Source organism: Arachis ipaensis, chromosome B2, assembly GCF_059453495.1.
Source record: "Arachis ipaensis isolate K30076 ecotype BB chromosome B2, ASM5945349v1, whole genome shotgun sequence".
Classification (NCBI taxonomy): domain Eukaryota; kingdom Viridiplantae; phylum Streptophyta; class Magnoliopsida; order Fabales; family Fabaceae; genus Arachis; species Arachis ipaensis.
In genome coordinates this window covers 113,626,084-113,637,618 of record NC_142437.1, presented here as the reverse complement: position 1 = coordinate 113,637,618, position 11,535 = coordinate 113,626,084, and the positions used below count along the sequence as shown (strand labels likewise).

At 36.9% G+C, this 11,535-nt stretch overlaps 1 pseudogene; it reads left to right on the top strand.

Annotated features, from left to right (window-relative positions):
• Positions 1 to 9,580: 9,580 nt before the first annotated feature.
• Positions 9,581 to 10,473, top strand: LOC148575274 (uncharacterized; annotated as a pseudogene).
• Positions 10,474 to 11,535: the final 1,062 nt, after the last annotated feature.

Genomic DNA, 11,535 nt, shown 5'->3' with positions numbered 1-11,535 from the left:
ATCATGCATTGGAATTGGCGTGTTGACTTTCGTTTGATTATGAGAGATGCAAACACGGTGGCAGATACTATGGCAAAGATGGCGATGAAGTTACAACTTTCGCATGTGGAGCTTCTTTTACCTTGGGAGGAGTTTAAGAGTAGTCTTAAACGGGACTGTCCCTCTATTTAAGCAGTTCCTTGTTTTGTTTCTTTTGTTTAATTTATTTTAGTCACAAAAAAAAAAACTAGTCTGAATTATTTATGTTAGTTGATTATTTTGGCAAAAGATATTTTTATATTGGCAGTGTACGTGTGAGATTTTAAAAGAAAAATACTTGGAATCAATAATTTTAAATATTTTTTATTATTTGATCAATATAAATTTTAAATTAGTTTTAATAAATAAATTTTATTAATTTATGTGTGTAAATTTTTAAAAATATAATTGTAATTATATTAATTTATATGTGTAAAATTATGATAAATATAGATATAAATTATATATTTTTTGTGAATAAAACATTTATAAACATAAATACAAATTATTACTAATTAAGTACTGATAAAAATTTGTCACACAAATCTGAAAAATTTCAGTTGAATATGGAGATGATTCAAATTACGTGGGCATACAATAATTTAAGCCAATACACAATCTAATTTGGCTACTCTATTGTTTACCAATTTTACCATTCGTCTATTGAGCTAAAGCATTCTCGTTTTTGATAAAAGGGATTTGGTAGCAGATTTAAAATTTAAAGTCTCCACCCAAAATTAAAATTTTCATAAGAATTAGTCAGATATTTTTAGTCTTTTAGTAACTCTTATATAGATATTATGATCTAATAAATCATATAAAAAGGTTGTGGTCATATTCATTAGATACATATTTAACTATGATATACAAATAAATTAATTAAATATCTCAAAATAATTGTATTAACTAGAGAAAAGTAGATCTCTTCAAAATCTGTACCAAGTCTTTGTGAGAAATTTTGTACTACAGGTCGAACTTTATAGCATACAATTTTATTATTTTCATTTTTTTTTTCACAAATACCTATTTGTATTGTACCTTTGCGTATTTAGACTAGATGGCCAAAGACTTCACATTTTGCAAGTTAGTCTAATTCAATTTTTATTGTTGTGATAAGGCATGAGGTGGATGCCCATTAATATTTGGGCGGCTAACTTTTCCAAGTGAAAAGTTTAGATTATCAAAGGAATACTGAAATTAATTCCTTTACATTTTGTATGCCTATAAATAGGAGGTTAAGTCTCAGGCAAACAACACACAAACAATAAACAATTTCCTCTCTCTTTTTTGTTGCAATACTTCTCTCTGTCTTTATATTTCTTTATATTTGTTACATCTTTCTTATTTATTTATTTAGTTATTTTATAACACGTTATCAGCACGAAACTCTAACGATATTTTAGGAAGACTTCAGGTAACAAATTGTTTTATTATGTCGAAACTCTTTCATCTTGAATATAATGCTTTTGATATATCTGGAAATAATTATTTATCATGGATACTATATGCTAAAATCCATCTTGATTCAATGGATCTTGGAGATACCATTAAGGCTGAAAATAATACATCCCAGAAGGATAAAGCCAAAGTTATGATTTTCCTTCATCATCATCTTGAAGTATGATTGAAAAATGAATATCCCACATTAAAAGATCCTGCAGATCTGTGGAAAGACCTTGAAAAAAAAGAATAATCATGAAAAGACGGTGATACTTCCTCACGCCCGATATGTTAGAGAAAATTTTTTCGACCTTCCATGCCTCGAATGTACTCCTACAACAGCAGCATCGAGAAAAAGAATTTAAAAATATTCTGAGTTAATTTCTTGCTTTCTTATTGCTGAACGCAACAATGAGTTACTCTTAAAGAATCATGAAGCGCGCTCAGTTGGCGCCGCCTCATTTCCTGAAGTAAATGCGGCAAATCATTACCCTAGAAGAGGTAAATGACAAGGTTTTAGTAGCAAGAAAAATTATGGAAGGAAAAGGAATTATGTTCACAAAGGATCTCACCAGAAGTGGGATAAAGAAAGAAACAATGGGTAAAGTAAATCAATTGAGGATAAATGCTTCCGTTGTGGTGGAAAGGGCCATTGGTCACGTACCTGTCGTACCCCAAGGCACCTAGTTGATCTTTATCAAGCATCCTTGAAAAAGGATGACAAAGGAAAGGAAACAAATTTTGTTTCAAATTATGAAAATTCCACCACTCATTATGATGTATCTAATTTCTTTGAGGATCTTGAAAGAAATATTGGCTATTTGATCAATGATGGAATAGTTTGATATGTGTATGTGTTTGTTAAGTATTCATGTGAATAATTTTACTGTGCCTGTACTTCTACTCATTTTATTATTATTATCATTTGTCTTTGAAGAAAAATGGCAATGACATATTCTGAAGATATTTGCCTTGCGGATAGTGCAAGTTCGCACACTATTCTTAAAAGTGATATATATTTTACCCATCTTGTGCCAAAAGAAGAATATGTTAATACTATTATTGGCTCAGGCAATGTGATAGAAGGCTCCGGAAGAGCTATAATTTTGTTTCCTAGAGGAACAAAATTTATAATAAATAATGCATTATTATCTACCAAGTCCCTGAGGAACTTGTTGAGTTTTAAAGATATTCGCCGAAATGGATATCATGTTGAGACAATGAATGAGGGAAATCATGAGTATTTATGTATCACAACTCAAGATTCAAATAAGAAAGTTATATTAGAAAAATTACTCTCACTTTCATCCGGATTGTATTATACCAAGATTAGTGCAATTGAATCACATGCCATTGTAAACCAGAAGTTTATTAGCCCAAATGAATTCATAACTTGGCATGATAGATTGGGTCATCCGGGAACAACCATGATGAGGAGAATTATTGAAAACTCTCATAGACATTCACTAAAGAACCAGAAGATTCTTAAATCTAGTGAATTTTGTTGTGCTGCAGGTTCTCAAGGGAAGTTAATTTTAAGGCCATCACCAGTAAAGATTGGATTTGAGTCCCCTAATTCCTAGAAATGATTCAAGGTGATATATGTGGACCTATTCATCCACCATGTGGATCTTTTAGATATTTTATGGTCCTGATAGACGCATCTTCGAGATGGTCACATGTGTGCTTATTATCTTCTCGCAACCTGGCGTTTGCGAGATTACTAGCTCAAATTATTCGATTAAAAGCACAATTTTCAGAAAATTCAATCAAAGCAATTCGTCTTGATAATGCTGGTGAATTTACTTCCCAAGCATTTGATGCTTATTGTATGGCTAATGGAATAAGTGTTGAACATCCAGTAGCTTATGTTCACACACAAAATGGGTTAGCAGAATCACTTATTAAACGCTTCCAATTGATTGCTAGACCCTTACTTATGAGAACAAATCTCTCAATTTCGATTTGGGGGCATGCTATTTTACATGCCGCAGCACTTATTCATTTGAGGCCAACGAGTTACCATAAGTTCTCTCCTGTGCAATTAGCTTTTGGCCAGCAGCCAAATGTTTCCCATTTAAGAATATTTGGGTGTGCGATATATGTTCCCATTGTACCACCTAATCGCACCAAAATGGGATCCCAAAGAAAATTGGGGATATATGTTGGATATGATTCTCCCTCTATAGTGAGGTATCTTGAGATACAAACTGGAGATGTATTTAAAGCCCGGTTTGCGGATTGTCATTTTGATGAATCAAAATTTTCAACATTAGGGGGAGAGAATAAGTTTCCTGAAAAGGAACTTAATTGGAATGCATCATCGTTGATGCATTTAGATCCTCGATCAGGGCAATGTGAACTAGAAGCTCAAAAGATTATACATTTGCAAAGAATAGAAAATGAATTGCCTGATGCATTTTCCGATACAAAGAGGATAACCAAATCTTATATACCAGCGGAAAATTCCCCAATTCGAATTGATGTCCCAGTAGGACAAGTAGCCACTAAAGCAAATTCACGCCAGAAGCGTGGCAGGGCAAAAAATACCCCAATTCGAATTGATGTCCCAGTAGGACAAATAGCCACTGAAGCAAATACACGCCAGAAGCGTGGCAGGCCTGTCGGTTCCAAAGATAAAAAATCCTCGAAAGAGAAAAGAGGTAAATACTATTCCTGTTGAAAAAGACATAGTAGAGACACCTGCAGTTGTCCAAAATTCTGATATAACGCCAGAAGACGTTCAGGTACCTGAAAATTATAAAAATGATGAGATCTCGATAAATTATGTCTTTACAGGAGAGAAATGGGATCAAAATAAGAAAATTGTCAATGAAATATTTGCATATAATGTGGCATTGAATATCATGTATGAAAGTAAGGATCTTGAGCCAAGATCAGTCGAAGAATGTTGACAAAGGAATGATTGGCCAAAATGGAAAGAAGCCATGAAGGCTGAATTAGACTCACTTGCAAAACGTGAAGTCTTCTGACCTGTAGTCCGTACACCAGAAGATGTAAAACCTGTTGGATACCGGTGGGTATTTGTGAGAAAGCGAAATGAGAAAAATGAAGTTGTGCGCTATAAAGCCCAACTTGTGGCACAAGGTTTTTCACAAAGGCCCGGTATAGATTATGAAAAAACGTATTCCCCTGTAGTGGATGCGATAACATTGCGTTATTTGGTCAGTTTATCTGCATATCATAAACTGCATATGCATTTAATGGATGTGGTAATAGCCTATTTATACGGCTCATTAGATCGTGATATCTATATGAAAGTCCCTGAAGGATTAAAGATATCTAAACCATCCAATAAATATTCGCAAGGGTTATACTCAGTCAAATTGCAAAGATCTTTATATGGTCTAAAGCAATCTGGACGAATGTGGTATAATCGTCTTACTGAGTATCTGGCCAAAAATGGATTCAAGAATGATGATATCTGTCCATGTGTTTTTATAAAGAAATCCGCATCTGGATTCATTATAATTGCTGTGTACATTGATGATTTAAATATCGTTGGGACTCCTGAAGAGATTCCAACAATTATAAAAACTCTAAAAGAAGAGTTTCAGATGAAAGATCTTGGAAGAACTAAATTTTGTCTCGGCCTGCAGATCGAGCATATAAAAAATGGAATCTTTATTCATCAAACAACATACACAGAGAAGATCTTGAAAAGATTTTATATGGATAAGTCACATCCATTAAGTACCCCAATGATCGTAAGATCTTTGGATGTGGAGAAAGATCAATTCCGTCCTAAAGAAGAGAATGAATATATCCTTGGTCCTGAAGTACCATATCTTAGTGCCATTGGAGCGCTAATGTATCTTGCTAATAATACACGACCCGATATATCATTTGCTGTGAACTTACTAGCAAGATATAGTTCCTCTCCAACCAGAAGACATTGGAGTGGAATCAAACAAATCTTTTGATATCTTCATAAAACGGTTGATATGGGATTGTTCTATCCTTATGGATCTAAGTCACAACTAGTTGGCTATGCAGATGCTGGATACTTGTCTGATCCACATAAAGGGAGATCTCAAACAGGATACCTGTTTACATATGGTGGAACAGCTATATCATGGAGGTCCACGAAACAGACGATAGCAGCAACCTCCTCTAATCATGCTGAAATACTAGCGATACATGAAGCTAGTCGCAAGTGTTTTTGGCTGAGGAGTGTGATCCAATATATTCTGTCATCATGTGGACTGATTGATCAGAAGATAGCTCCAACTGTCCTGTTTGAAGATAATACAGCATGTATTGCTCAACTTAAAGGCGGATATATCAAAGGTGATAGAACAAAGCATATTTCTCCCAAATTCTTCTTCACTCATGATCTTCAAAATCAAGGGGCAATTGATGTCCAACAGATCTGCTCAAGTGATAATCTGACAGATTTATTTACAAAGTCACTCCCGAAATCTTCTTTTGAAAGATTGGTACATCAGATTGGGATGCGCCGATTTCGAGATATAAAATAATGTCGGCAAGAGGGAGAGACTGTACTCTTTTTTCCTTGGTCAGGTTTTTTCCCATTGGGTTTTTCTTGACAAGGTTTTTAATGAGGCAGTCTCCATCACAAAGGATATTGTACTCTTTTTTCTTCACTAAGGTTTTTTCCCACAGGGTTTTTCTTTAGTAAGGTTTTAACGAGGCATTATCCTGAATGGTCATTCAAGGGGGAGTGTTATGATAAGGCATGAGGTGGATGCCCATTAATGTTTGGGCGGCTAACTTTTCCAAGTGAAAAGTTTAGATTATCAAAGGAAGATTGAAATTAATTCCTTTACCTTTTGTATGCCTATAAATAGGAGGTTAAGTCTCAGGCAAACAACACACAAGCAATAAACAATTTTCTCTCTCTTTTATGTTGCAATACTTCTCTCTCTCTCTTTATATTTCTTTATATTTGTTACATCTTCCTTATTTATTTATTTAGTTATTTTATAACATTCATGACTTTTTCTTTCCAATTTTTTCAATGATCCATTCTGTCATAAACCCGCTGGCCATGATTGACGCTTAGAAAAATCATTCACAGCAAGCCTAAGAAATAAATTTCACAAAAAAAAAATCAAATATAATTTCTTATAATACTATCTTCACATGCTTAGATATTAGATTTAAGATTAGAAAGGAAAAGGGGGGTGGTGGCTGGGTGAAGAGGGTTAGGGTTAGAAAGGTGATTGAGTGAAGGAGGTGGTATGGTGGTAAAGATAAGGGTAATTTAAGGATTTTAGGTAATTTTTTAGGGTTTGGATAATTTTGCTTGTAAAAACCATTTTTTATGGGTACAAATGGTAATTTTCCTTTTTTATGGGTAGATATGTCAGCATTTTCAACTTTCATGGGTACAAATGATAGTTTACTCATTATACAATTATATTATGTCTTTATCTCATTCTGCTTTATTGTTTTATCCTTACCTTCGCTTTCTGATCGCGCCTTATTTATATGTTATCGATACATGAAAGTTTCCGTTTTTGCGATTTTATTTTACTCCTTTCAGGTTTTTCGTTTAATATTTCCCTTCAACATATATATAATTACGTATTATAATCCATCTTGAGAGTCGTACCATCATAATATTGTTGACTTATGATTCGAGTATAAAGATCTGTATATCAGGGTGTTAGAGCTTTTATACTGATAACTTGTTGGAAAAATATAATAAAAGTAGATAAATAAGATAGAGATTTAGATATGAGAATATAGAAGAGTTGTATTTTGATGGTATCCTTATAATATAATACTTGGTAATTTATAAAAATAGATTTTCTATTATAAAAATAATACATAAGAATTCAACACAAGAGTTAGGATAATGTAAACTTATAAACTAAATATATCTTAAAACCTTCTCTTTAAAATCTAGTTATAGATAACAATTTTAAAATAAATAATAATAAGATATTATTTACTTAACTCACTTAGCTTACTAATAAGTTAAAACATTATAAAAACTTATCTCCTATTAATTCATAATATTCTTTATTTTATTATGATAAAAAATTTATAATTGATAATACTACATATTTCATGATGTATGATAATTTTTCATGATGATATGACATCTACACTAATAATTAACCATTTTAAACTTTTATAACAATTTAGAACAATTTGTTTTTGGTCGTGGAGTTTAGGGCTAATTTTTTTTTATATGACACCAACTGTGGTGTAATGCTGGTGTTACGATGGGTAACCGGAGATTAATGGGCTGGACGGTGTTGGTTGGCCCAAACGTATGAATGAGGAGGATTTCAAGTGGATCTGCAACTCAGTGCCCTCCGTCCAACTTGTGCGTGCGAAAGAATGGGGGGTAGTACCTGCAAAGACACTCCAATGCTTAAGTCAGCAAGGGTGTGAGTAGGTCTAGAGAGTATTGGAACTTAGAGATACCTGAGAAGTGTCAGTGTATTTATAGTGGTGAACCAATAACCACCGTTGGAGTAGTGCCACTTTTTTATGGTGTTAACCGTCCCTTTATCTTAGGGAAGTTAAGATATGGCTTGTAGAAGTGGGTAGAGAGATTCTAGGGGCAGTTATTCATTCAAATGAGTGCTTATCTGCCAGATAACCCTCGTTTCCGACTTCTTTAGAGCAAGTCGTGACGAGTACCGACTTCCTAAGACGAAGATTGGTACTGGGTGAGGCCCAACCCTTTGGATTAGGCCTTTCGCTTGGTTCTGGGCCTTTATTATTAGGCCAGGTTATGAACAGTGCCCCTACTCGAGCCCAATTTCTCTTTAAGATTTGGGTTCGAGTATTCTACTCGGGGTTGTAGCCGACTTGTTGGAGGACCGACGTGATGGTCTGAAGCCGACGTGACTTTTCGTGACCTTTTGGTTCTGACAGTTACGTCTAATCAAGCGTCGTGTCTGTTAGGGATGTGCGTAGGGATTAATGGCCTTGGTAACGGTGCGTCTTTAATGACTGCCCCGTTTTTACCATTGTGCCTCTAACGTACTTATAAATACTTTCCCTCTCTTTCATTGTTTCGTTTCTGCGATTTTTTAAATTTCCTCTTCACTCGTTCGTGCTGCATTTTTGCGTTTTCGAAGGCTTTTGCTTCCTCCAACCCTCATTTTCGGATAAAGGTTAGTTCTTTTTGTAACATGCCTTTCTATTTTCATACCTTTATTTTGTAGATAGGTGGGTTTGTAGACTTTAGTTCCGTATTCCCTCCCTTTAGAGACCGTGTTCTTGATTTTCCTTTTCTTTTCCCTTGTAGGTTTCTGTCACCCTTTTAAGAAAAAGAAATGGCCTCCGTAGATGTTCTTTCTCAGTGAGTTGATGTCACGGTCCTAGGGGAGGAACCCTCGGTTGATACTGAGTTTATCACCCATCTTCGCACTCACCACAGAATTTGCGCTTCTGAGGAAGATGAGCCGAAGTATGAATTGGTAGTCCCGGGTCCAGAAGACCGGGTTTGCTTCGGGAGAGTCAATGAGGCGGCCCCTCATTTTTTCTTTATGTACGAGTGTATGATCACCCGTTTGGGTGTTTTTCTTCCTTTTTCAGACTTTGAGATGTCTGTTTTGCGTCACTGTCGAGTTGCCCCTACTCAGCTTCACCCCAACTCTTGGGGTTTTTTGAAAATTTATCAATTTATCAGCCAAGCTTTGGAGTTCCCGACCTCTTTGAAGATTTTCTTCTATCTTTTTCATATGACTAAACCCTTTAGTGGGCTAAACAATAAGCAATAGTGGGTATCTTTCCGAGCCATACAGGGTCGGAGAGTTTTCACCCTTTTTGACGAATCCTTCCATGATTTTAAAAATTATTTTTTCAAAGTTCAAGCTGTAGAGGGTCACCACCCCTTTTTCCTGGACGAGAGTTCTTCCCCCCGCTTTCCCTTGTACTGGTTGGAGGCCTCCCCCTGTGAGAAGTATGGTCTGGATGATCTAAACGAAGTGGAGGCGGCCGTTGTAGGGTTCCTCCGAGAAGTGTGGGGGAGGGCCCCATATCTGGACACTAAGAAATTCCTCCAGGGGGTCTCTGACTTTTATCCAGGCGCAACTAGGTAGCTTTTGTTTTTTACTTCTGACTTGCGTTTTCTTGTACCGACTTGTCTGACTTTTTGTTATTTTTTGTAGAGATGGCGAAGAAGAATGCTCAGGAGTCTTACCAGAGGGTCCAGGAGGCCAAAGCGAGGTCTCGCGCCAGGACTGGTGGCGCCAAGGCGGTTATCTCTCCTCCTCCTCCTCCTCGGAACGTTGGGACTCCCTCCCAGCCTATTGTGATTTCTTCTTCTGCTTCTCCTCAGCCGCCCCCTTCTGCCCGATCTTCTCCTGAGCCAGAGAAGAAGAAGCGCAAGACCTTAGAGTCTGGCTCTTCTGGTGAGGTGAAGGCGGATGCTCTTGCATTCGTCCGAAAGAACATCTACCCCCATGCTCGTATAAGCATGGATGATGTGTCTGTTCGTCACCACCTTACCACTCTGGTTGAAGAGAGTCTCAAGACGGCGGGGGTTTGTGGCAAACTCTTGGATATATTTGAGAAGGCTCCTCTCAGCTCTTTAGGAATGACCTCGAGGGTCGAGGAGCTGGAAGGAAGGCTTCGTATATATCAAGAGCATGAGAGGGAGTTGAAGGAGGAAGTCGCCAAGCTGAAGGAGGAGAGAGATAACCTCCGGGAGAAGGGGAGGAAGTTGCAAGCCCAATGCAACATGGAGGTGGACTTGAGGAAAACAGCGCAGGGCAGCTATCAAAAGTTATTTGAAGATCTTGTGGCTGTGAAGAATGACCTGTTGAATTCTCGGAAGGCCTATGCCGAGTTGGAGGACTCTATTGCTGATGGTGCCGAGGAGGCTTGGAGGGTCTTTAAGGAGCAGGTCGGAGTCATTGCTCCTGACTTGGACCTTTCTCCTTTAGATCCCGACAAAGTCGTCATTGATGGTGCCATTGTGGATCCACCTGTCCCTGTGATTGTTTCCGAGTCAGAATTGAAGACTCGGGGGCAGAGGATCATAGAGTCCCCTCCTCGTCCTGAGGACGTTCCGAGCTCTTCTACTGTTCCTCCGACTTCCTCTTCACCTCCTATGGATGCCTCTCTTCCCGGTCCCGGTGGTGCTCCTCCTGACTCTGGTGGTGGTGATCCGTCTTTTCCTCTTTCGAAAAAATAATTTTGTTGGCTATATGGAGGTCCGGTCTGTGGGTCCCCCCTTTTTTTAAACTCTTTATGTTTGTTTGAACACTTTCTTCTGGCCTTTTAAGGCCGTAAACAAAAAATACCCTTTTTGATAAGGGTTTAAGTTAAAATAAGTGCCCTTTTTTGGATAAGGGTTTAAGTTACCTTATGTGTGCATGCTTTTTTGATAGTGATTTTTCGAACTCTCCTTGATCTTTTCTAAAAAAAAACCCTTTCTTTGGCTTGTCTGTCTTTCTGCACCTTTTTGTTTTACGGATTTTAAGGACAGCTTTCTGATCTTTTCCTGGGTTTTTCGATCTCTTTTGTTTATTCCTCGCACTTAATTTTGTTTTATTGAGTTTTTATGACTTAGGTTATTTTTGCGATGCGTTTCTTTATTTCTCGGCTTTTCCGACTTGTAAGTCAGATAATTTTCGAGTTTATTACGATCAACTTTTATAACCTCTTTACACCGACTTGTACCTCGTCGTTTTATCCTGACGACCATCTAGGTCGGTTCATGGGATTTTCACGTTTTGTTGAGCTTAAGTCGGCGCGTTTCGTCGAAAGAGAAAACAAAGAAGGAATTTATAAGAGATATTTGTAAGATGAAAAAAGATCTTTATTAATTGGGGAGGTACTTTATTGTTACTAAGGGTTTTTGACAGTTTATTTCCCTTAGCCCCTACTATGATGCCTCGTTAAAAACCCTTCTCCAGAAAAAACCCTTTGATTTTGGGAAAAAAATCATGAAGTTGGGAAAAGAGTACATCAGGGAGTAGAGTTCGCTTTCAACTGTAGTACCTTTTCATGTTACAAGCATGCCACGACCTTGGTAACTCGGTGCCGTTCAAGTCGGTCACCTTATAATAACCTTTTCCTAAGACCTCATTGATTTTGTAAGGTCCCTTCCAATTTGCAGCG